Source organism: Aphelocoma coerulescens, chromosome 2, assembly GCF_041296385.1.
Source record: "Aphelocoma coerulescens isolate FSJ_1873_10779 chromosome 2, UR_Acoe_1.0, whole genome shotgun sequence".
NCBI classification, from domain to species: Eukaryota; Metazoa; Chordata; class Aves; order Passeriformes; family Corvidae; genus Aphelocoma; species Aphelocoma coerulescens.
In genome coordinates this window covers 99,221,131-99,248,412 of record NC_091015.1, presented here as the reverse complement: position 1 = coordinate 99,248,412, position 27,282 = coordinate 99,221,131, and the positions used below count along the sequence as shown (strand labels likewise).

General features: G+C 40.7%; 1 long non-coding RNA gene across 1 annotated transcript; it reads right to left on the bottom strand.

The window, feature by feature from the left end:
* Positions 1-16,011: 16,011 nt before the first annotated feature.
* On the bottom strand, positions 16,012-26,515 carry LOC138105829 (uncharacterized). Its single transcript, XR_011148714.1, has 4 exons — positions 26,059-26,515; positions 23,543-23,755; positions 23,229-23,332; positions 16,012-17,562 (listed from the first exon to the last, which is right to left on the bottom strand). It is a non-coding gene; the product is annotated as an uncharacterized lncRNA (long non-coding RNA).
* Between the last annotated feature and the right edge of the window lie 767 nt (positions 26,516-27,282).

The following is a 27,282-nucleotide window of genomic DNA, read 5'->3' as shown; positions in this document are numbered from 1 at the left end:
GGGCGGTGCCGAGGGAGCGCCCGGGAATGGGCCCCGAAGGCCTGGGATTCCTCGGGGGTGGGATTGTCAGCCGTGGGCCCATCAACCCTGGGCCCATCAACCCTGGGCCCTGGGAAATAACATAAAAACGCAAATGCAAATAAGACCCCCCCCCCCCCCCCTAAGGCAACCTAGGCCTAATGGTTTCTTTCACCCAGCAGGTTAAGAATAACTCAATCGTTATGATTGGAAGGGACCTCTGGAGATCATCCAGCCCAACCCCCCTGCCAAGGCAGGGTCACCTGGAGCACCTTAACACGGGAATGTGTCCAGGTGGCTTTCGAATGTCTCCAGAGAGGAAGACTCCATAATCTTCGGGGGCAGCCTGTTCCAGTGCTCTGACACCCTCAACATAAAGCAGCTCTTCCTCTGGTTGAAGTGAGATGTCTTGTGTTTTAGTTTATGGCCATTGCTCCTTGTCCTGTCACTGGGTGCCACTGAAAAGAGCCTGGCACCGTCCTCTTGGCACCTGCTTTTGAGATAATTATATGTATTGATGAGATCCCCTCTCAGTCTTCTCTTGTCGAGACTAAACCAGCCCAGCTCCTTCAGTCTCTCCTCATTAGAAAGACACTCCAGACACCAAATCATCTTTGTGGCCTCCGCTGGACCCCCTCCAGCAGCTCCTCATCTTTCTTGTACTGAGGAGCCCAGAACTTGAATTGCTAACTGGACACAGCACCCTAGATGTGGCCTCACTAGGGCCAAGTAGAGGGGCAGGATCACCTCCCTCCACATGCTGGCCCCATTGTTCCCAATGCACCCCAGAACACCATTGTCCCTCTGGGCCACCAGGGCATGGTGCCGGCTCCTGGTCAACCTGTCACCCACCAAGACTCCCAGGTCCTTCCCCAGAGCTGCTCTCCAGTGCTGGTACTTGGGGTTATTCCTCCTCAGGCACTTACTATGACATTGGGTGTATCGTATTTCATATTTGGAGGTAGACACATACTCCACAAAAGCATCTAGCCTCATTTCTAAAAGCTGTGTCTTTTATTTTTAATTTCCGGCATTAATGGTATCATGTGACATAATTCCACTGTTCACTGACAAGATTATGTGCAAAAATGCTTCCTCTTAGTTGTTTCAAAACTGTTCCCTTAAAGCTTTATTGCATTCTTGCTACTTATGCTAATTTGGAAATAGTAAATAAAAATTATTCTCTGCTCACCTTTATATTCTTTCCTAGATTTTCTATTGTATGATCTTCAGTCATTTTTCCCCAAACAGGGAAGGTACTCTGTGCTAAATAACATGAGCAGCATTCCTAAACTTGATGTGAGCATTTCTAGCCTTCCCTGCTGTCCTGAAAAACACCTGACGTCATTTCTTACTTTAAACATTACCAACTGACTGACATTTTCAGAGAGCTATCTGCCTTAACTCCTACAGATTTATCCTGAATCTTAGTTCTGTAGCTAATAATTATGACAGCAGTTGTCAGTATTTTTAATTTTTCTGTATAATTGCATGTGTATTAATTAGAAAAATATGCATGTACCTTACTCTTGGGACATCCTGACAGTAGCTAACTTTCCACCCTTAAAACAGAGCATTCCTATAATCTTTTACACACCCAGTTTGTCCTCATCAAAGAGCAGAACACTAGTTATGAACAAAAATATTTGTTGAGTATTTTACAGAATCACAGAATGGGTCAGGTTGAAGGGACCACAGTGGGTCATCTGGTCCAACCTCCCTGCTCAAGCAGGGTCATCCCAGAAACGGGGCACAGGATTGTGTCCAGACAGTTCTTGGGTATCTCTGGTGAGGGAGACCCCACAACCTCTCTGGGAAACCTGTTCCAGTGCTCGGTCACCTGCACAGTGAAGAAGTTTTTCCTCACATCCAGGTGGAACTTCCTGTGCATCAGTTTCTGCCTGTTGCCTCTTGTCCCATTGCTCAGCACCACTGAGCAGAGCCTGAATCCACTCTCTTGGCACCCTCCCTCCAGATACTCACAGACATTGATGAGATCCCCTCTCAGTTGTCTCTTCTCAAGGCTGGATAGGCCAAGTTCCCTCAGCCTTTCCTCATAAGAGAGGAAATCATAAGAGAGGAAATCCCTTAATCACCTTTGTTGCCCTTCACTGGACCTGCTCCAGGAGCTGTGTATCTCTTGTCCTGAGGAGCCCAGCACTGGACACAGCACTCCAGATGTGGCCTCACCAGGACTGAGTAGAGGGGCAGAATCACCTCCCTCAACCTGCTGGCAATGCTCTTCCTAATACATCTCTGAACACCATTGGCCTTCTCGAACCCCAGGGCACACTGCTGGCTCATGGTCAGCTTGTTGTCCACCAGGACCCCCAGGTCCTTCTCCAAAGAGCTGTTTTCCAGTAGGTCAGCCCCCGGCCTGTACTGGTGCCTGGGGTTATTCCTCCCCGGGTGCAGGACCCTGCAGTTGCCCTTGTTGAATTTCAGAAGGTTCTTCTCTGCCCATCTCTGCAACCTGTCGAGGTCCTTCTAAAGGGCTGCACAGCCTCTGGGGTATTGGCCACCCCTCACAGCTTTTATTTTTTTAAAATTTCATAAAAGTTTATCCCTATTTCATATCTGACATTTAGAGAAGGTGTCCCAGAGGATTGGTTTTGGGCAATTTTCCTAATATTTGTTCTTAGTGAAATCTTCCTTTTAAACATGAAACTTTGGTGAGGGCGAGGTGGGAGTTAGGAGGTTTTAATGTGAATTCTGTTTACAAAATCATCTGTAGCATGAGTGATTTGGGGGGAACTAGAAAGGATTTTGCAAAAATGCTTTTGACAGAGAAATTTAAATAAGAAGTTGCACAGATCCCTACAGAGTTTTTTATTCACTGCCTTTTGATCACCACGAATGAAAGAACCTGTAACATACTGCTATTTTTCCTATGTACAGCAGAGGACACTCTGGCATTAAATAGAACTGACCAGTGAAGTAAAATTAAGACAGAGCTAGCAAACATGGATGCACCCATTAGAAAAATGAAATATGGTAATCTAGTAGACAACAACCAAACAGAATTTCTTGGAGTCATATATATTCTGATGTTAGCAGAACATTATGTTAGGAGAAACTTTTGAGTAACTATGGAAAAATAACTATTTCTCTCACACCCAAGACTAGATTATAAAGTATGCAGCAACAAACAGTAAAATTTACATGATAAATCCAATTAATAAAAGGAAGAAAAGAAGGACATTGGTAGAGAATTTTAGTAATGTTTGTAAAAATGTTTATTACTCCTTCCTCTGCATCTTCCAGATTATCAGAACATTTTTAAAAAAAAGAATAAATCCTCTGAGATTGGTATGTTTTTTGAAAATAAAGATATTTGAATACCAATAGATTTCTTTTCTGTGTTATATACTGTATAATAGACTACAGAGCAAAACAGAGATTTCACTTTTCCCATAAATCTTTATAACACATTTTAAATCTGTAATAAGTGTTAACATCAGCAATCTAATTTAAAAGCGATGCTTTATCCAGTCAGTGAATAGAAATTTGCCACAAGACTTCATCAAAGCAAAGTGACTCTCAGGCAGGAAGCATACACAATGGAGGGTTCATTTGTTGAAGAGCTTGGAAAACTTCAGCTTTGATTCAGAAACAAGTTCTACATTATTCACCTGCCTTTAAGAAATTCACCCACACCCACAGGGGCGGAGCTGTCAACAGATGGCGAGTTTTCTTCCGCCCATTCCTGTGTTCAAACCGTAATAGCATCTCCCCTCTGAATTCCTAAGAACAAAGTTCTGTGTTGCTTCCCTTCTGTCTGGGTAGTCTGCTGTGTTCTCCTGTTCCGGGAGAAAGGAGCCACATGCAAGTCTAAGACAATGACTGTGAATAAATTACTCGTTTGAAGTTTTTGCAGAATATGGGATTGGGACGCTCTAGGTAGTTCAAAGATGTAATTACAGTTACCAAGTGTCTATACAGCACTCTATGTGTAGGTTGCAGGTTTTTTGTTTCTTATCCTTAGTAATATTCTATGCTTCACTGGAATTTTCTAGGAACTCTCATTTTATGCTACTACATACAGCAGTAAAACAATCTGTGTATATACTGGTTTACTAAACACTGCTCATCAGCTATGTGGGATTTTAGTTAAAGCCAGCTCTTGCACCAGAACAGATCTTTCTCTGTATGAGTCTGGCCTTTTCTCATTTTAAACTTTGTTTTGTATCTCTTTCTCAAATAGTCTCACCCAGGAGATGCAATAATATTAAAGGATAATGAGATTTCTCTAGCTGTGTTTCCTGTCTGAGAATTTGTGTTAGTCAGCACACCAATCACTACCTGGATCTCAAAAATACAACGCTGGCAGAGCAGTTCTTTTTTATTCTTCCAAGTGTCTGGTCCATCAAATGTAACAGTTTCTGAAGTTTCATACTTAAAAATATTTTTCTTTCATTAAATGTTTGTGCATCTCACAACCCAATTCTATGTAAATGATCCTATTTCCTTACCCCAATAAGAACACGAAAAATGGAGATATGCAGAAACAAGTCCCTGAAGTATAGCTGTAAAGTGCTTCTTGACTGAGCAATGGCAATTAATCTGGGTAATTTATTCAGAAACACTAAACCCCATTTTTTATCTGAATAACAAGAGGGCATATCCCTGAGGGAAATTATAAATAAATAAATCCATTTATTAAAAAAAAAAAAAAAACAAAAAACAAAAAAAACCCACACTCAAAAACTTACACTGTGAAGTCCTGCAGGAGGAGAACAAAAGAAAGCTTAAATGGAAGAAGTTCTCTGAAGTAACTTAAAGAGCTGACTATTGGAGCCAAAAACCTCAGGGTGATTAATCGTGCTTTTACATGAGTTCCTGCCACTAAGCACTTCACCTTTTAATGTAATTCATTAAAGACAGAAATTATTTGCTACTTAGGAGATTAACAAAAACCACTTTCTGAGATATGTACATATGATCCAGCAAAGCATTCACACATATTGTGAGGAATGATAGATTGAACAATCTAAAAAAATATGTCCAGCATTTCTGTGATTACTTTGGCTCTCTGTGGAGATGTAAAAATGTTTGTGGAAAACCTTCCTTTTCCCTAAGTCAGGCATTCAGCCAGACAGTTATGTACATCCGGCTTCTTCATCATTACACTATTAAGTGAAGTCATACTATGTAAACATCCACTGTGATTAATATATGGATGCAATCAAGTCCCAGTTTTTTGTAGTAGAGAGTGCTGTAACTAAGCAGGAAAGCACTCCAGGCTATGTATTAACTCAGGTGTGCAGAAAGGCACAAAACATTAAATATCTGTGCAATATATGAATGGATCATTAATATGTGCCCTAGAGTGCATATAGCTCTTAGTCACAACATAGAAGTAAAAAAGCACATCCTTGACAATAAATAATGTTGTCTTTCAAGGAAAAGGAAAACACTGCAATATATTGACATACTTTTTGAAGAACCAACTCGAAATTGCAAAAAATGCAAATTTAAATTTGACTTGAAATCTTAGGAGATGGGCTGATTCATCTTTGTGATCCAGTAGAGCACACAATGTTCCAGAAGCCATTTAACTGTAGGAAGCAGACACTGCATTTTTGTTACTGTGTACTCAGCTCATGGTTGTGGAGGTGGTTGATACCAGCATACTGTGCTGTACTACCACAAGCACGGCCAGAGGGCTGAGGAAAGCACTTACTCACCTTTACTCCATACTCATTCAACCACATCTGGAATAGTGTGTTCTGTTTTGGCCTTCCCTAGTATTGGAAAAATATTTATAAGCTTGAGTAAGTCCAGCTGAAGGCCACCAAGATGGTCAGATGGTTGGAACACAGAAACCAGATGGGGAGACAGAGGAAATTGGGCTTGTTTTAACCTGGAGAAGCAAAAGTTGTGGTGCAACCTAATGGCAGCTTTCCAATACCTACAAGGAGGTTTACTGAGAAAATGGAGTGATTCATGGACATGCATGATGAGAGGCTGATAAACAATGGTGAGAAACTGAAATGGAAGTTCCAACTAGATAGAACAAAAAAGTTCTTTCACCACAGGGACAGTCAGACAATGGAACAGGTTGCCTAGAAAAGTTTTGCATCCCTGAGTATTTTCAAAACTAGACTGGATAAAATTCTTACCACTGTGGTCTGATCTCATGATGGTACCTGCTCTGAGCAGGAGGATGGTGAAGTAATTCTCCAGACTTTGTTTCTATACCACACTATTCACATTTGTGACATACTTGTATGGCTTGGTTTGTACTTGTACAAGTCCAAGCTTGCTGGGCTTCCATCAGTTGGATCCACACAGCACAATAGGCTGTGCAGCTGCACAACGTTACTGTGCTATTATGCAAAGCCTAACCACAGGTTAACTTGCATGTCAGTGTGATCCTTCAGTACAGAGGGTACTTCTTATCTTCCAGAATGTGCTTACCCTCAAACTCCTACTGCTTGGTGAGCAGGCAGAGAAGAATGGAAAGGTCTGCTATTAGAATTGTTACTAGACAGCCATCAGCCGTATCTTCTACATGCTAGCCATCATTTATGTTGTCAAAAACATCAATTACTTTAGTAGACATAGTTTTCTCAAGTGCACAGTGATCCATAAATAAAATCCATGTAGTTTTTAATGCATACTTACTCTTTTCTCTTCCTTAAACTGAAAAGACACCTGAGCATTGCCAGAATGCTTGTGGCTGTTCCCAATGGATGTTTATTTGTTCACCCTAAAACTATATTTTTGAGCCAGTTTTTGAGGAAAGAACAATAAATGGAGTTTATGAAGAAAGATTGTGCAGGCAGTAGGAGCTCTTAGTTTGCTCTTACAACATGTTCAGGAACATGACTCAAGCACAGTAATTTTGCCAGTCATTGTTAATGACATGGTACTTAGTCTCTGTGCCATTGTCTTGCCATATCTGACTCAAAACCAAGTCAGAGCTGGTGATGGATAAGCAGCTGTGTGCAGGAGTCAGCTGTCCATGTTTCTTCAGACATCTGTGGTTTATGAGGTGGTGACCAGATGCGCTGTCATTGTCTGGTAGTGGTCCAAGGCCACCATATGCTTTTTTGTTAGGTGACTCTCCTACCCTCTCACATCTGGCACTGCTGCCTAATTAGGGTAAAAGCCCCTCACTTCAAGTGGGATTCTTATTTCTTTTGGCAAATGGGAAGCAGGGGACAGGAAAGTTTGGAAAATGGATAAGGATGCTGTAGCTGAGAGTACTGTAGTAATGCTGGGAAAATGTGGCTGCTCACAGTCACTGTCTGATGTTTCCCCTCTTCTGGCTGTCACAACCTGTGAGCTGTGTCACATACGTACAATTTTATGTCCCCAAGAAACGTAATTTTCAAACAAACATATTTGCCAGATGTTTGCTGTTGTCCCAGAAAGGAGAATCTGATCTTTTCCTGTGTAGTCCTCCAGCACTCAGAGTGGCCATTTGCTTTGCTTTTGTTTTAACTTGAACTGGGGACAGTGTGAGGGAAAGGAGGCTCATGGCCTTCCCAGTACTCCAGTGTCTTCAGAGTACAGTAAGCAGGGCAGGTCACACCAGACCCGACTCAACTGCATCTCTACTGCCTGTGAGAATAGGACTTGCATGGGAGTAAGCTGCATCCACAAGTCCAAGGTTTCCCACCTGAGAAGCCAGATGGTATCACACCAGAGCTTTTCAAGTGTATATCAATATTTACAGTTTGTGGACAATCAGGGAGTCAGTCCTCAATGAAAAGCCAATGCAAAGCCGATGATGTAGCCAGACAGCACAGACACAGGCATGGCAAAATGTCTGATACATTATAGCGTTTGTGCCTTTCACTGAGAGGCCGCACCTGCAAGGTCTATATCCCTTATTGAAGCACAGATTTAATGCACATATCTTTATTGTCAAAGTCTATTTGTTTGGGGTTATACTATGCAGAACTTTGGAATTACCAAGCCCTACAGTGTTGTAAGTGCAATCCGATGCATTTTTCTAAGTTGCAGTGTTAATGTAGCTACTGGTATTTTTCTTGGAAACTAGGTGTCACTAGTGGTTTAGAAATAGCAGATACACTTTAATTCCTATGTGCTTATTTTTCCTGCAACTCATTTATAATGTCTCAGCCTCTCCCTGTGCACCTCCAAAAGAGCATGGAGCTGCCTTCTCTGTAACTGAAGACTGAAATTAGATTCTTCTGTAGCTTTCTTCTCATCAAGCCAAAGAAAGACAGGTCCCTTGTCTCTGTATGTCATCTTAATCATCCTGATGTACCTTTGTGAAACTCACACAGTTTTTTCCCTTTTCTCTTTCTACTGTGGGACCCAAAGCTAGACAGTTCTCCAGGCACGGTCTCACAAGTGCCAAGCAGAGGGCACTTCGCTTGGTCTGGCCATGGTGCAGTAATACTGCCCAGTATGGGATGATCTTCCATCCTCACTGCTTATGCCTGTTCCACTGTCTGCCTCTAGCACTTAAAAGTCCTTTCCTGCAGAGCTTCTCCTCAGCCAGTGCTCTGCAGCCCCAGCAGTCCACAGCACCTGCATTGCAGAGTCCCAGGACTCTGCACTTTTCTTTCTAGATCTTCATGACATTTCTGGCATCCAAATGGCTGCCCTACCCACCAGTGCGTGGAGTGCTTTCCCCCACCTCACCATCCAGCCACCAGTGTGCTGCTAACTGCAAACTTGCTGAGGTTATGTGCTGCTGTCTCCTTGCCCAGGTCATTCACAGGCATTAACCTTATCGACCACAGGTACCTCCAGTGGGGCACAGCAGTGACTGAACATCAGTTGAATTTTGTACCATTGATCACAAACTTGGGAGCCTGGTGATCCAGCCATTTTTACCACCCAGCAGCCAGTTTCTCTAATCCTATATCTCACTGGCTCCCTAGAAAGACACTGTGGGATACTCTGTGCTAGGTCTTTGTGTTCCTGGATGCGTTTTCCAAGAGAATTTGCTCCATAAAATTCCTGGAGACTGAGGTTAGGCTGACTAGCAGGCAGCCCATGGTTTCCTCCTTCTTACCAATCGTGAAGGGGTCCTAATCCCTATCCTCTCATGGCAATCACAGCTAAGATTGTCATCGAGTATCACATGTTGAACCACTATTTCCTTATCCATGAGTAAGGAATCCAGCAGAAGCACCTCCAGTGCTTGATACATCCACAAGCCGTGTTAAAGAATTACATCTAAACTCCAGAAATTTCCTGAATTCTTGCACCCTATTGTGTTGACCTTGCAGTGGATACCCAACAATAACAGTACTATATGGTTCTGAAAATAAAATGTGTTGTATAATACATTCTTATTTTCAAAGTGGGTTATCAAAGATTGCTTGAAAATCAGAGTAGAAGAAATCCAAGACCTGCATAGTCCTTTTAAGTAAGGAAGTTGTTATGTAACCCTTATGTACTAGAATTCCTTCACTAAGTTTCACAGTATAGGTAGAAATTAATTTCTTTAACACTCTTCAAAGAAAATGTAGAGATTCAATAAAATGTTCATAGCAATGCTGTGGTCTGGAAAATTCTTCTGTATGATCATGGGATGGGTGCACACATGTGATTCACACTGTTCAGATACATACAAGCTATTTTTCTTGCCAGAAAGGAGTTCCACTGCTCTGAAATACCTGAAGTAAGCCTCTGTACCTCACAAAAACTTCTGCTGTCACCCAGCCATAGTAATACACGGTGGCCCAGGCAGAAAATGGCAGAAGGATGTCCCCCTAGAGAAACTTTGTATCAGTAATGTAAATTTAGCAGTTCCTGACATTTTCGGCTTTCATACAATGATGGTACTGATCATCAACAATTCAGAACTAATCGTCCTCCCATGTCTGTTTGGGGATGAGATTTAAAAAAAAAAAAAAAGAATAAAAAAAGCATATACAAATAATGTAGAAGCAATTCCTCATTGTATAGTTCTTGGATACTGCCTGGTATGTTGAATCAGACCTATTTAGTTGTGATCAAAGTCATTCTTGTTTCATGCATAAATGAATGAAATAACTCAACTGTCTGACCTAGGAATTGCTCAGAGCATTTTAAGAAAGAAGGATGATCAGTTGTATGTTTGAACACAGTCCTCACGGCACAGGTGGATGAGATTTCCTGCAAATAAATACATATCCTAATAACATGAAACACAACTTTAGAGTGATATTGTTTTCAAAACACAAAAATTAATCACATAAACCAAGTAATTTCTCCATGTTGATACAGATATTGTTTTGCTTGTACTCAACAGATGGTCTTTTCAGCATCTCTTCCCATCCTGTATATTCCAAAATGCTCAAGAAAGTCATCTGGGCATCATGAATATGAAAAGGAGTCAGAACAACTTGGCAGGACAGGGAGATGCTGGTTGCCAGAACTGCCTGTAGTGCAGCTTTTATAAGGAAGGAGCTGGAGTTCTGTCAGTTCCATTGGTCTTGTAAGGTACCAGGACTATGCCAACAGACTTCATATGATATCATCAGGAAATTTTGCTCACCCCAAGCAGTCAATGCTTGCTTCCTATTAGTATATGATTTATACTGAAAATTGCCCAAAATCCCACCCTCCCAATGACTGCAAACTTGTATTTTGTTTGTTTTTAATCTGAAGGTTGCTTTGTGCACTGAGGCTAACCACACACTGTAGACAACTGTCCTGAGTTAACCTTTGCTATACCTGTATGGCAAGAACCTCATTCCACTGCAGGAATTCCTCCCAGCATTCAATGCATGGCTGCCAAATGTGCTTATTTGGATGTCTCTGTCTGCTTCAGCCATCATGGCATTTACTCCTCGCCATTCTCCACCTGTCTTTAAGTCTCAGGACTTAAAAGGGCCAGCTAAAAATTCCTAAGGGTCATCTCCCATTCAGCATGAAAAATAGCAGAAAATCATTCCTGCCCTCTCCTCAAACTTTGACCTTATAGAGCAGAAAGTTCACCAGACAAAGACCAATTTGCTGCTTGGACTGGGAATCACTCAAGTACTGAAACATGACTCGAAGATCTATTTTCATCCTAACACATAGGAATTAGATAAGAGTTGAAAAAGTCTGGAAACTTTGTAGGTCTTTGTGATGTTCAGATGCATAGCCAAATGATTTCAGCCTTAGTATTCTCTGAGGTTTGGTAAAAAAATGAAAAGTGTATTTTGCCACAAACAGCTTGTGTCAGAATGTGGAACACCTGCACTGTAAGTAAAATTTTAATCAATTCCCAGCATGGCAAGGCCACACTGAAGTCTCCAGTCCTTTTTCCTCCCTTTTTTAAACTTGTAAATTCATGATCTGAATTTCTTGTCTGAAGCAAAGGTGATTCTCATCTTTTTTTTACACTGGTACCAGTATACCATCAGTGATGTCAGCAGAATGCCATCGGTGTAAAGCAGTCCTACAGCCGTGTCTGGAGTTCACCTCCAGTTTGTGTGGCCCAGGCCTCTCTCACTGATATCAGTGTGCAGTCACTGATGAGCTTAAATGCACATCCTCATCCACAAGTTTTAAGGTAAAATGGAATTCAGCCAATGTTGCTGGAGCCTACCCTACACTCGAGGTTATTATTCTGATCTGGATGTGGATAGACAAGTGATGCTGTGAACACTGCAGTGCAATGAACTGCACATTCAGGCACTCTGGGTCCGTCTTTGGCTTTTTTTATGGCAGTACTTGCCAAGGGAATAGGACCCATCTTTTCAAATTGGTCCTTATTGATTTGAGTGGTGTATTTTCTATTTTGCAATTGAATCATGGATAATCTAAGAAATACTTTCCAGAGGTTCAAATTGCAAACAAGTAACATCCACTGATTTTTTTACACTTACCTTTGGAATTGATGGCAAACAAGTCCCAGTTTAAAATACAGCCATAATATTACAGTATATATACTGTGACAGTAGCATTGCTAGCACTGTATTTCTTCCAGTCTGCTGCACAAAGGTCCACTTAGTTCCATATTTTCTGTTTGGAGTCTAAAATTTATCTGATACAGTACAAAACAACAGAAGAAACAACAGTCAACATGCCACTAACTGTATCACTGCCACAGAACAGATTTTAAATGTCAACTTTGAAACTAAAACTGACATAAAGGTAGCTGCCAGTAAAAGAATTTCTGGGGAAAAAAATAGAATGTGAAACAAATGAAAAAAGTTGCACAGAAGTCAGAGCTGGTATCATCTTAACAATGAAAAGAAAGAGAGCAAAATGCAAGCCAGGCAAAACATGATTATTATTTTGCAATTGTTTTCCCAGCTGATAAGAATAAAATCTGCTTTCCTGTTAGGCTTTCAATGGTCTCCAGAATAAATCTTCATATTTCTACTCTTATTTTTTTAACAAATGCTTTTTACTCTATGTGTGTGTGTGCGCGCGTGTGGTAAATGAGATGTTCTCATGATACATCTCAGCTAAATGCTTTGTGTGCCACCAAGTGTTATCCAGATAGAACTTCTGATTGCAGCTCCCATTTATCATTTGATAAGTTAGATGTAGCCACTGGATTTTATTTTCATTAAGGAGTGCTGGATGCAAAGTTGATGGCTATAGCAGGACTGGTTGGTGTCTCACTTTGTTCTGCAAACACTGGTTTATACATTGTAATTTTTGCTTGCAATTTGCCTCCAAGAGCTAGGCTGATGAAAGGAAAAGTGGCTCCTAATTTGAAGGCTGCGTGATAGGGCTATCAGTTTATTCTTCCAAAAGGAACCACCCAGATACCATAAAACTGCAGTGAAATAGCTGTGTCAGCAAAGGTCATGACCAGTAAATAGCAAAGTTCTTTTTCTGCCATGAACACCACTTGTCAGCAGACTTGGTGGCAAGTGATGGCCAAAAGGAGAGCAAAAATGTGTTTGTATTTTTTTTTTTAATGTTTATATTTTGGGCTAAGTGTGAATATAAAGCTAAACCTTTTCTTTTCTTTCCACCAGCCATGGGGCAACAAAGCAGACCTTCCTTCTGCCTAGCAGTGCAGCATGTTTTGGTTCGGGATCAAAGGCAGTGCAGCATGTTTTGGTTCGGGATCAAAGGCTGGGCATCAGGAGAGTGCCTCTTTTCTTTCCCTCTCACTTTCAGCCTTACCCTTCACACTTGCCTCAGGAGACCACTTTGCGCTTGCCAGAGGCAAATTCTACCTGGCAGGAAGATGGCTTCCTTAGACAGAGCGTGGGTGAAGTTTGCTTTTCTTTCACTTCTCTACCCAAACGATTCACGTGGTTCAGTTGGCTACAGCGTGGTATTTGCTCTTTGTTACAGAGAGACCCTTCTCCTCCAGCACTTCTCCAAACATTTTGTTCAAGGCTATTTCTTTCTTTCCCTAGCACAAGCTTCACTGCTTAGTTCACTCTGGTCTGGATAAAAGGTTTACCAGGAATTTTAATACAAAATGATTTTCAGAAGAAGAGCCATGTGCTGCATGCCAAGAGAACAATTAAGGAATCACTGTTAGACTGTAGCCGAGTTTGATGCCGTGAACACAGAGTGTGTTTGCTTTTGCATGTCTGCAGAACATCATTAATCATGGTGTTTCTGGCTCCCACAGCCCCGTTCTTGTCCTGTTCCTCCTCTGCCTCTTCTGAGCAATCTGTTTATTAATGAGAGCTTCAGCGTGAGAGGTTTAAAGGCTGAGAGGCTGAGATCAGGACCCTGACAAGTCACAGGCTTTTATCATCTTCTCTGGGCATTCTTTTTTGACAGTGTCTGTCTCTCCTCTCCTCTGTCAACAACTGACTGAGTTATAATTTGGGCACCACTCTTCCAACTGAAGTTAGGAGTGGTCCTCTAGGGTTTTCCCTTGACATCAGTTCTAAAAAAAAGAACCAACCCTCCCCTGTTTCCTTGGTTGTGGTAGCTCTTAGCCAGTTGGAATTTTTTAGAAAGAAAAACCAGATTGCCAAAAAGACACCCTTAAAAACTTTAAACCAAACCAAAACAGCAGGGAATAAAAAGGAAAAAAAAACCAAGGTGCAGAAGTATTTTTTTCTTGGCATTCAGTAGCAAAAATGAAAAAAAAAAAGAAGAAAGGAAAAAAAAAGCTGTCCTCAAAAGTTAATTTTAAGAAATATTTTCTCTTAGATATTAAAAAAATAGTTATCTATATAAATGTGTGATACAAAAATAGCTGTATCTGGTGTGAAACAAATTTAGGAATAGCTATAATCTTGTCACAAATAGAAAATATATTTTCTTTGTTAGAAGACTATATGCAAATACCATTTCATTAACAAAATATTTCTTGTCTGAAGTTATACCATTGTGTTCGATGGATTTTCTCCTTGAATTTTTCTAATTCCCTTCTATATCCAATTTTACTTTGATGCCCACAATTATCCCGTAACAATGAATTCCAGAGTTTAATTTTACTCTGTTAACACTTACTTCCTTTTTGAGTTGCTGATAACTTTAGTTAATCCCTCCTGCTTTTCTGTATTATGATGAACCATAAGTAAAGACTTCCTAGTCATTCTGTCTCCTTCTCCTGTGAGTCACTGAATTCTGCTATCACCACTCTGTCATCACTTTTCAAGGCTGGCAAATCCTGGCCTAAATGCATCTGGTACAGCAGTTTTTGTCATGAAAACTAAAACGATACAAAACCTCTGTAACATAAATAACTCACATCACGAAAAACACCTGGAAGACTAATTCCCACTCATTTACACTTGAGACGTTAAGTAATTTTAACTAAGTCACTCCCTTAACAACTGCAGTTATTTAACCCCTCAGAATATGACCTCTTCTGTTAAAAAAATCACCTATGCCAACATTACCGAGGCGTGTAGTTCATTTCAGAATAACAGCATCATTTTAGATGCCCACACTTGCTCCTCTATTGCTACTAGAGTATTCAAGATGGGTGTGGTGGACACTACAAGATATATTTGTCATCTTGAAACGTGAAGGGATAGATTGTACACTACTGCGGTTCCAGACTTGCCAATTTGAGAGACATCTCCTGTCCTCTACCCTAAGACTTTACAGACCTGAATGGATCAAAGTGTGACACAAAGACCTTTTGCAGGAGTACCTTCTCATTCTCAGTAAACAAATTCTGCATTAGCTCTCAGCCGAAAATCTGTAATTGGATAATGATGTTGAGTAATCATTCTTGTAAATATCCTTAGCTGCTTTTTTGTCTAGAAAATCAGCAAGGAGAAATGTCAAGGGGAAAAAAACACAACATTTTAACATACTTTAAAAATTGTAGCTGTTTTAAATTACTGTATTTTGACTGTGAGAGTTAATCTTCTTTCTCTCTCAATCACAAGACATTCCTCCTTGTGATGATGGTGTCATCAAAATACTCTATAATTTGCTTATGTGCAATCTTCATTCATTTCAGTGAGACTACATGGAAGTGAAAAAAACACCTTTCATGGAGGAACATTTCTATTCTATGCTCTAGTTTCAGGGAATAAATCTCATCTTTGTCAAAAGCAGACATGTGCACAGGATAGTTACAGAATGTATATTGCTGAACCAAATTACCCACATATGAATTTGGTTTTACATGCATTAGAAGACTGAGTGCCAGATCCTGCTAAGGTTGCTTATGTGAATTGTCTTATTTATTTCATGCCTTCCTGTACAAGGAAAGCTGGATTTAGCCCACTGTTGTTGTAGTACACAAAGGAATACTTATTTCTCCACTTCCTACTGGTTTCATTTCAATGTAAGAAACCACAACCAAAAAGGAATTAATTTCCGTGAGTGTGAAAGAGCAGAGAGCTTTTAGAGCTATGTTTTGCAGACAGTGTCTCTTTCATGATAGGAAGAAAGGAAAATTCTGCACTGCCTCATTCTCCCAGCACATTTAGCACATTTCAGGTCAGGTCTCCCCAGATGGTAACTATGCTTCCCTCTGTTATGACCCACCCTTGAGGCAGGGTAACTGAGATTCTTGTTAATCCCTTGGGCCTGATTGGAGTGAAACTACACTGAATGACCAGTGTTTGTTTATATATATATATATATATGGCAGATTTATTTTAGAAGAATTTGGTTACAATGGAAAGGAGGTATGTAGCACTTTTGGGTATTATCTACAGAAAAATGACTGTTTAAAGTATAAGAATGTCACTTAAGAAAATATACAAGGAAAAGAAAGTGAAAGAAAGGGTAAGAGTAGATAGTGGAGAGGAAAGATACCATCACACATGTATCCAGTGACAAGACTTGATTGCTTCAATTTCGATGTCTCATGGTTGAATTGAGGTCGCAGACTTGATCCATTGGGGGTGGGGCAAAGCCCATGAAACACAAAGTTCGGTGGGTTAATAAATGCTCAGGTCTAAGTGGGAATATCCAGGTACCTCCCCTAGGGGGGAGTTTAACACTGTCTTATGCAACACTGTGGATCATACACAGTCCTCTGGTGGAAGGGCCCAGAAATGAGTCTGGTGGCACTTTGGGGGTCTTTGATCATTAATGACACATTTCAATGACATAACAGCTGCCTGTCATGCCAGCGTGGTGTAGCCAGTCATGCCCCATCAGAAGGGCTGAACACCTTCAGACCTACGTGTGAATGCCCCTATACCTCTCCCGGGAGGAAGTTTTATGCTTGAGCCTTACCAGGACGAAGGACAATGGCATGATAAAAAGCATTGTCCCACTTCGAAAGATCTGCCTTTTCCTTTGTCCGGCTCAAAAACCAACTTGTTGGTAAACAAAAGTCAGTTTGTTGTTGTCATCCTCCGGTGGAGGGTGCACATCCCCTCTGCACCTGGGCTGTTCTTATGCAGATCAGAGGTTCTGCCACCACACACCCAAAAACTCTCCTCCTCCCCTTCTGTTTGGAGGTACAAAACTGCCTCAGGAAAGCACCCTCTGCTTGTGCAAATGGCCGATTGTTTGAGTCATTAACCTTTAACGTTTCAGTCTCTCACACCTTGTTTTTCCTGTGCAAACCAGAATTGTCTAATGGGTTAGAGCCGGGATGGCGCAGTGACGCAGCTCCACTCTGTCAGTCAGGGTTCTGTCACATGCTGCTTACAACAGCTGCGGTTCTGCACAGTGGTACTATGGGTTGTTAGCTATTACACTGAGCTAGGTAAACGGGATGAATCATTGTGTTACCAACAAACGCTCTGGCACAAGATGTCTTGTCATGAAATGTTGTTAAATGGACACCCAGACAGTTTGAAGCTGTCTGCAAGGTTCACTGGCTCTGACTGATTTCAAAACATCACATCGATTAGCATTTACAAAGCAATTTGCAGAAGGCATTACTCAAAATAAACAGGAATGTGTCAAAGTCACTGATACGTGTTATGTTTTTTATATAGTATACCATTTTAAAATAAACATGCTTTCAGCTTAACTGCCTTCCAATAGCTCCAAAGAATTATAATTATTTTTGGATGGTTGGCCTTTAAACCAGGATAGGATATTTTAAACAACTGTACTCTTTAAAAGAATCACATTATTTTCATGCCTTGGCATGATTTCTCACATAGTGACAGAGCCAGGTATTTCCAGTGTAAAGGTCCAACCGATGATCTGACAGAATATTATCAAGTCTTATTGGAGTCACACATGGCTTGCTGTTATAGCTCTGTATCAACAGGAATCCAAAACCTGCAAGTGATAGAAATACGTTTATTATTTACAAGACAGAAAGAAGATTTCAGACAAAGTTATTTGCACCAAAAGCCAGACTCGGCGTGTTTTGATTTCTGAACTGTTTTGTTCATACTTTCCATGGATTTTTTTGTGTTATACATTGTAATCAAAAGTATTTTTTTTCTGTGAATTTCTAACAGAAATAATGATAGATAACTGCTAATGTATTATTATAATTTATTTATATGAGTTTTGAGTTTGTCCTGTTTGTTCCATCCTTACAGATTGCTACTACCTGGTGACCCTTCTGAAATGGCAGAACTCCAAAATCCTTTTGGCAATGAAAATACATGATTAGAGGCATTCCTGCCATTGCATATACTTGTAGCTTTCTGAAATTTAGTTTGATTTAATCCTGGTGTTCATTCATCTAGAAAAGCCTAGGTGTAAGAACTGTAGTCTACGCACATATTCTTCGGATTTTAATGACAACGTTAATAGGACTTTTCATGCTTCATCCATTTCTCTGGCTGTGGACAAATTCACAGTCATGCACAGTTATATTTCTGCATAACTTTAATATAATGAAGTTCTCTGATTCCAAGTGCATCTTGGAGTGAAGTCCTTTCTCCTCTCGAGCACATAATAAAACTTCCACTGATTCCTGTAAGTTTCACAGACTTCACCTGTGTTTATTTTACTAGGCTTGAACTGTGCAATTCAGATCTGGTTCTGGATCTCAAACACTGAAAAATTTAAGACGATCTAAATCCCAGATTTAAAGATTGCCCATCTTGCATGAACCTGTATTCATTAAAAGAACAAAAAGGACGTTTTGGGACTGAATACAAACAATACTAGTTTTTCATTAGTGTTTGTTTGGGCAGGGTTTTTTGTTTTATAGGTGCTATCCAGATAACTGCTGTACCTCTGTGATTTAGAGTGTTTTAACACATCACCCAAACTCTAACATCCTGATACAAAAGATACTGTACCAGTTCCCTGACAGTTGCCTCACCATCCTATTATCTTCTCTACACATAATGAGGTATAAATCATACTATGACTCATACCAGCTCCCTAACCATTAAACACTGCTACAGTGGTTGACATGAGTTTTGTCCAGAATTAAACATTTAGTCCTGACCTGGCTCAAATAATGGAAAAATAATTTTGTGAAATGTATTGTCATTCTGAAGTTTCTTTGATTCTGAAGGCTTAAAAGTAGAGATTTTTTTCCACCCACATGTTTGTGACCTTTCAGAAGAGACTATTCAAATAGTTATTTTTTCCTGTTCCTACTTTTTTCCTTTGAGTATGAAACATGAACAAAGTTCAAGGTTTATTTTGGGTTGCTTTTTTTTTCCCCAACTAGTTTTCTTCTTTGCTATTCTACAACTATTCAAAATTGCTCCAATTCTGAAGCAGTTATCAGATCTGCACTTACATATTTTTTCAAAGGTATGGAACTGCTGAAAAATTCCTGGCGCAAAGAAGATGATCTAAAAATAAAGGAATAGATGGTAGATAGCAATTTCTTATATGAGCAAAAAGAGGGAAAAATGAGGGGAAAAAGAAGAGAAATTAAAATCAAGTTTAGTTCTCTGAAAATTAAGAGAAAATGCGAAAAAAAATGAAACAAATTTTTGATTAAAAAAAGATTTTGTAATGAAAAGTTTGATAGCCTTGGTTCTGCTTGTGATGATTCAGTCTCACAAGAGAGAGCTACCAGAACCCAAACCAAAGCTGTACCTCAGCTAACTATCTTAGCTAATTTACATAAACTAAAACAAACTGTGAGAGTTTAATTTTGGGATAAGGTATTTTCCACTATAACAAGGCAAAATTTGACACCAACTGAAAGGTAAAAAATCCAGAAATGATTGTTCTGTTAGGAATCAGAAGACTTCTAACCACACCATCTCTCCAGGATTCCTTGTTGTTTGGAAGAGAGCCAGGTGCTCCTCTAGGCACTCATTATTCATCTTTGATCCCCACTTGGGAATACAGAGGATCTGTTTCGATATTTAGAGATTGTACTGGGAATCAAGAAAACTAACATCACTTTTGGGTACAAACTGACATCTCTATATATTGGATTCACTCATCGTTCGACAAGTTCAATAGCGCTTACCCGTGGTTACACCCATTCCTGTGCTAAAGCAAATCTGTAACATTCAAAACCACATTCTTATTGTTCTGCCTACATAATGTACATGCCATTAATAATAACGATTTTCGAGGCATTATTGTTCAAACAGTTTATGCATTCTTCTCAGATTGCATTAGAAGGATTAGGCAATGTAATAGTTTCATTAGTCATTCCTCACACCTCTCTTTCCAGCAGAACCTCTTTCCAGGTGTGCCTTGCTATGTAACTTTTGCCAGATACACCTGGAATGTAATGAGGAATTGCAGCTTCTCACTCGTGCTTCGCAACATGATCTTGGAGATGAGATGGAGATTGTTTATCATTCAGACAATGGTAGAGATGAATGATTTATGACAGTCACTCAGCAGCAGTGAAGTTAGTACAGAGTGATGCTCAGGTTGCCATACCCACTGAACAAACCTGTCAACTGTGTAGGATAATCGCATAATACTCCAGTCACTGAATTACTTCACATTACAATCATAACAGAAGCTGTCCCAGATGTTTGTGTTTTAAAAATTATGCTCAAACATCAGATCTAAGAGAGTTTATATTTTTATGCAAGAATAAGAGGAAGCAGCAGATTAATGTAGTGACTTAAAGTATTAATTTAGCAAGATACTCAGGCATGTGCACAGTGTAAGTATAAATAGCTCTGTCAGAACATTTGGAACTTAAGGATCATTGAAGGATTGCTCTTACTCTGGAAAAGCATGGATGCATCTTGCAGCGATGTCATCAGAACTCAGAAAGGAGGAGGGATGAAACAAAAATATCGAAGTATAAGCCTTATGTACCAGTACTCACTACTTGGGAGGAAGGATTATCAATTAATAAGTAATCAGTACTGCTTAGTAAACAGCAGGTAAGCTGTTTGCAAGCACATACAAATCCAAGTAAGATGATTTATTGTCTCAGATGCCCTCCAGAATGTAATATGAGGTGTTAATTTGTTTTACAGTAATGATAGACTTGCAATACATGCATGAATGCTATGTGACAGAATATTGATGTGTCATGCTGTTTCAGAGCCCATAAAAGAAAGAACAGAATTAGAAATTACTAAGATTGTTGATGAAGTTCCTCTATGCCCATCCTTCAAAATTAGGCTTCTCTGAATTTTCTTTAAATCAGAAAGTAAACTCTTTCCCCAAGTTTTGAAACAAGACTGTACAGGGATCATCTTGCTTCCCAAAAATCAGCTGCAAAATCCTCTCTTAAGTATAGCCTGAACAAGAGCAGGTCCAACAATGGCTGTTCCTGAAGTGTCTAACCAGAGAGTTCAGCTATTTTTTCAGAGACGGGCTTGTGACACAGCATTCAGATTCTTTTCAGCTGCCTCCAGAAGCTGGCACTGCATGTGAAACTGCTGTTGCAAAGCCACAATACCAGCAAAAAAGAGTATTAAAAGGACTTTCAAAAAGAACAAGGAGAGGAGCAAAAGGTAAAATCAGATATCAGTCCTGGAGAAATAAAACTCACAATAATATCTGGGTATCTGGATTCTACATCTGCCCAGCATATGTAATTTCTGGCAATGAGTAACTACTGTTGGAGAAGTAAGTAAAAGATGACAAAAGAATCAAGCTCAACACCACGGCTGTAAAGATCAGACAGGGCCAAGTTAATAATGAAATAACATCAATGGTCAAAGACTCTTGCAGCTTTTTTGACTCCTTCTGTTTTTTAGAAAAAGACTCAGTCCTGCACATGCTGCAGACAGGAAAGCAGTGATATAACAATAGCAAAATCATATTTTGGTCTACCAGAGCCAACATAGCACAGACATAGATATGTCAAAATAACACAGGTAACAATCTCTTTCACTGTGCTCATCAAGTTGACATTTTAGGTTGTTCTTTTCATCCTGCAAAAGAAAAACATGCTCTGTAGACTGAAAGGTGTATGGAAGCCAGAGAGTGCCAAAAAAAATGTTTGTATGTAGCATGGAAATGCAGTTCTTTGTCCCGGGTGGATCATAAACATTCAGTTTAAAAAGAAATGTAGTAGAGAAATGCTGTCCTCATGATTTATAAAGTTCTTCTAAGGATCAACTCAAAAATATTTTCTTATATTATGTTGAGGCCCAGAAGGAGCACAATAGGGTACTGCAGAACATTCCCATCATATTCTTCTAAAGACAGAGGGTAATTTTGGCCATTCAGTACAAAGTCTAGTGTTGGGAATTGCTTCATACCAGTGAAACAGTGTCTGTTATCGGGCCCAATCCTAACAGAGAGTGCAAAAAGAGTGCTCCAGTGTTTTCCAGGACACCTCCCCAGTGTCCCAAGTGATGTCAAATGACTAGAGTGAGGATGTCTTTTCTTTATGGGAATAAACTGCGGAAAGTAGCTTCAGCATGCACTTTCTGCTCTATGTCACAAGAAAAATGCCTTTATAATTCCAGGGGAACACAACTCCCTTGCAAACTGGTAGTCATACCAAGAGGGATAAAACCTGAAGCATCTACATCTCAATTGATAGAAAGTTTTATGTGTTTAGGACAGACATCTTAAATGTCTGGGGGCTTCATGTGGGAGAAAGCAGTAATATGAAATTTTCCAAGCGATCTGTCCTGCTACCAAGTTGGCTGCCATATGTCATATAGCATATAGGTCTTCCTGAGCTTCTATGGCTTCATGTAACCATGAATCATTATGGCTAGCTCTGACCCCAGTAGGAAATGATGCAATGTCTGGCTCTTTTGTAAATTATCACCATTATTTTTGCCTCTCCACAAGACATGTTCTCATATGATAGTTAAAGGAGTCCAGCAGGTCAAAAGTCTGTACAATGACCTTATCTAAGGACCAGCGCTGGATTTAGGTGAGATTTTACATGAGACAAGTCCCTCTTTTGATCAGCATCATCCATTAGATGTTGTATTTCGTTAGCCATAGAGGAAGCCAGAAGGCAATGATGGTCATATTTGAAATAAAAATAGATGTGATCTATTTTTGTAATCTATTATAATAGCAATCTTGCCAGCATTGGACCTGCTCTGTTCTCCTGCTTGGCTGCTGTGGATCTGCACCTGTGTGGGTACAGTCACTGCCTTGGTCTGATGCTTGGCTCCCAGCTCATCTTCTCTCATCTCCCATAGTAGGTCTGCAATGACAACCAGCCTCAGCTAACAGTCCACATTGCCAGGAAAGTCTGTAAGGATGTGGCAGTTTCAAGGTCAAGCCAGAAAATCAAGCTTGTGGGTGAGGATCAGGGCCACAATCAGGGAAGTACAAGCACTGGTGCACCAGCAATGTAGCTCAGTCAGAGAGCAAGAGCCTGAGATATTTTACAAGTACCAGGTGAAGGACAGGAAGGCCCCCACTGCAGTTTCCCAGCACTGGTTTAAGGCTGAACATCTCTTGTTATCAAAATTGGCCCTGAGCCCAGGGTGCCAAACCCCCATGAGGAAGGAGATGTGGTCAGATCCATGACAGTAAAACTACTGAGAGTTTGAAAGTACCAGTTGTTGAAAGATGAAAAAAAGAGGATGATAACTTTCTTAAAATAACCCATTTTTACTTACTTTCATATCATTGTAGACTGTCTTTCTAAATCTTGGGAATGACTTGCAGACATCTGTTGCAGGATTGGAGAGAATGGGCTGTATTCTTCCCATCCAGTCTCGCCCTAAAAAGCATTCTCATGGTAAAGGTTTATAAAACCCATATCCTGGGGGTCTGAGCATTTCACTGCCAAATGTCTGACAGCTTTTCAACTCTACACACAAGCTGCTACCAACTTGCCATGATACTTATCAAAGAGGCTGAGTTCTCAAGTACACTGAGTAATTAAGAGATTAATAGAAGTCTTTAAAATCTAGGGATGAAGTTCACTTACCCTTGCAGCTGTTCTTGTCTACCAGGGTCTTCTCTGAGGCTCTACCTGTGTATGCTCTGCACCAGATTGCTGAAGATCAGCCAGTGAATTTGGGTGAAGCATCCAACAGTTTCATCTTCACAAATGAGACAGACAGTGCACAAAAAGGGTGCCAAATGATCATCTACACTCTTCAACTCTTTCTAGGATGTTTTAGAGAACATTCTTTGATGCCTAAATGACATAACAAGAGGTGACAGTAATGTTATTAGCCCTTATTCATCTCACCAAGCAGGGAACCCTGAAAAAAAATCAACCTTCAGATAGATTTGCAATCAAATTCCCACAGCAGCCCTTTCGTTTTGAAATTTGTTTTCCCCTTTATGCACCATCTTTTTCAAGACCAACAGATAGTGATCATATAAAGTCTGATGTCATCCTAAGCTTTCAGAAATTCAGATTTATATTTTGACATGTGAAACATCTAGTATGTGTTTCTAGCCAACATTTAGTCCACAGCATCCTAGAAACCTTTTTTCTTTATCTCACTGCATTCCTACCCATCAGCCTGTGCTTGCTGGGTCTTTCTGAATCCCAACATCCCAGACACCTGAGAGTACAGCCAGCATAGAACATGCTTGGGAATTTGCCACCTGTCCAGCTGAGAAAGGCTCATTAAGTGCTTGGAAACTAAGAAGGCAGATAAAAGGATAATGTGACGTTTTGGGATTTTTTTAAGGTCTTTTGATTTTAAACTAATCTGATAGAGTTTTTAAGAGATCTGGAAGAGAAAGAGATGCTAACCATGAATTTGAGGCTGAAAAGCAGGGTACAGCACTTTCTGTTCTAAACAAAGTGAACACTAAAGCAAAGAAAAAACTGTTAAGCAGGCAGAAAATGCAGAATAAAGTTTCAAAATTATGCTTTAATTCCAACCCTTGTATTTAGACATTCAAGTAGACCTATGCATTATGTGTTTTAAAGTGATTTATCAAATAATAAGCCTCACAGTTTACTGCAACGTGGAATTGTTTACAGAATCTCACAAACAGCAGTTCTGTGGGCAACAGCTGTGCTCAGCTGTGAGCAAAAGCTCTTCAGTCACAAAAATTGAGAAATCTCTGCATTTTCCACCCCAAGGCCTGCAAAAGAAGGTGTTAAGTCAGGACAGACTGATGGAAGAGAAAATTTATATGCTTTCCTTAAAAAAAAAGAAAAAAAAGGTTTCCCTTGAGAAATTGAGGGGTGGGGAAGGAAGAAGGTGTTAAGTGTGTGGAAATGTTTATGAAACTACATATTCATTTCACTCTGTCTGTTGGCATTTCTTTCAGTCTTCATTGCACAGAGCAGCAGGAGAAGAGGAGCAAGTCCAAGCTCAAAAGAAGTCAATCCACTCATCATCTATGATCCTTCTGTAGTGAACAGAGAAAGGTGAAAGGTCTTCCAGAGAAAGGCAGCAGAAGAGAAGCTCATTTTGTGCCCTCTGGGAACCTCTCTTTTCATCGACTGTAGGCACCCAGAAGTCCCAAGACTTAGATGCCCAATTTTGGCTTCTCAGATCCTTGAAGCAGGGAGGTGTGATTATAGCCAAGAATGATTTTATCCCTTGGAGACTGGGGAACATTACTGGGACTGGGTCTGTTTGTGGTGCCCCAGGTGGCCTCTTCCTTGCTGTGTTTCTAAGAACAGCCTTTTGTCTTCTGGAAGACAGCATTGAATTTTTCCCTTTTTTGACTTGATTGGTTGACACAGTCTGAATGGGTGCCAGAGGATGAACCCTGCTGTCTGGCACCAGGAACTGGCTCCAAGAAGATGTCTCTCCCCATTTCCCTCATACACTGGAGAACAAGAAGGCACTTTACCCCGCTGACCTAAGCTCTTATCCTAGCTCTTATCTACAAGACCTCAAACACCAAGAAAGCAGGAGCTTAAGGTGTTTTACAGTTTCACATTGCAGCTGGAATTTGGGAATCACTTTTCAGCTAATTCTCATTTCATTCTATCAAGGGCTTCTGACAACTTTGGACTTTTCCATTGTCTATGTAGTCTTCTTACAGCTTTGTAGGGGAGTAAAAAAATCACTTTTCATTTTGTAGAGTGTCTTTCCAATTTATTGTGGAAAAGGAGAAATGCTGGGAACGGCTCAGCTGAGGGGTTTTCAGCCACTGGGAGCTGGCAGAAGGGGGTTTTACCCCTCACATGCCGACACAAAGAAGCCCGGAGGTCAACGCTGAAACCCCTCTGGAAGGCGGCACTCAGTGCCCAGCACACAATGAAAACGGGGTAGAGCTCCTCACCCAAAAGGGGCTGTACCTTCCTGTCACTGTTAAGCAGGAACACAGGCTGTAATAAATGAATTGGTTTCGGGGTTTTGATTGTTACTGTTTGGATGAGATATAAAAGAGGGGAGTTGATAGTTGGATAAATGAGCATGTTAACTGAGGATATTGCAAGACTGTGCAGGTGTAATATCAGAGTGTGAGCACCAGGTGGAGACGCAATTGGGGATGTGATGATGTGATGGACTAGAAAATTACCTCATGCAGGTGATGTCGACATCTTGGACCGCTACTGGATAAAGGATTATCCAATCATTCAACGCCCTCGGGAAATGATTGGACAAAAATGCATCTTGATAAAGACCAATAGAACCCCTGGAAGCGAGCCAATCAGAAGAAGGATCCAAAATCCACCAGTTGTGAACGGGCAGAAGGCAGAGGAACGGACCTGGGACTTTATCCAGGGTCCTCCTGCGGAACTTGGGGTCCAAGGGAGCACCCAGTGGGTCTCACTGTCCTTTCTGTGTATTGTTTTACTCTGGCTTGTCACGCAGAGCCTGGGCTTATCCTGGGTTCCTGCTCTCAGTCGTTAATAAATAAATGAGTTGGCTTTTCCTTTCAAAAAGTCTCAGCCTCGTATACAATACAGGCGAAGGCAAAGAAGTAAAGAGAGGGAACTCTCCGTATGTGTTCCACGCAGGTTTATTCCAGTGAAATGACAGGGATGAAGAGCCAAATTGCTAGGAGGGTCCAGGGGTCTTATACTGGGTACAAGATAGGAGGGAAGAGGGATAGGGCAAGTAGGCGGGGTTGACAGCAAGGGAACCAATGGGAACAGCACATAGGAGGGACTTAGGGAAGGATCCAATGGGGCATCGAGGAACAAAGAACTTTCTAGAAGTGATACATATTAAGGAAGGGAAATTAATATACATAACTTCATACATAAAACAGGAAGGAGAAAATATTAACCAATCAGGGGAAAACCTGCAAACAGCAGAACAAAGGAATCATGGGTTCTCACCATGACTGAAAGTTACATGCTAAACTTGGGTTGCTGACTGCCACACCTGGTTGGCTGAGTTTTTCTCAGGGAGCAGAAGGGCTGGAGCCACTTGCACCGCCGCACTCAGCAGAGCATTTATAGTCTGGGTTGCTTTGTTAAAAGTCTTGCAGCAAACTTATGGGGAGACTGAGGAATCCAGTGCTTTCTTAATGCTAATATCTCCTGAACTGTTGCCTGAGGTCACTGTGCAGGAGTTTTCCCTGCTTCAGTCCCTCTCTGGTAAAGTCTCTTGAACCCTTAAAGGCTGTTTTAGTGGGTTGAACTCTAGCGTGCATTCTGTGCTGATCACCTTCCAAACACTGAGGTACTGTAACAGTGCCAGTCAGCTGTCAGGCTTTGGGGCTTACTATGATTAGGGCCAACAGTTCTCTATGGAATTCAACCACAGAAAGCTGCAAACGAACAGGCACAGGTGC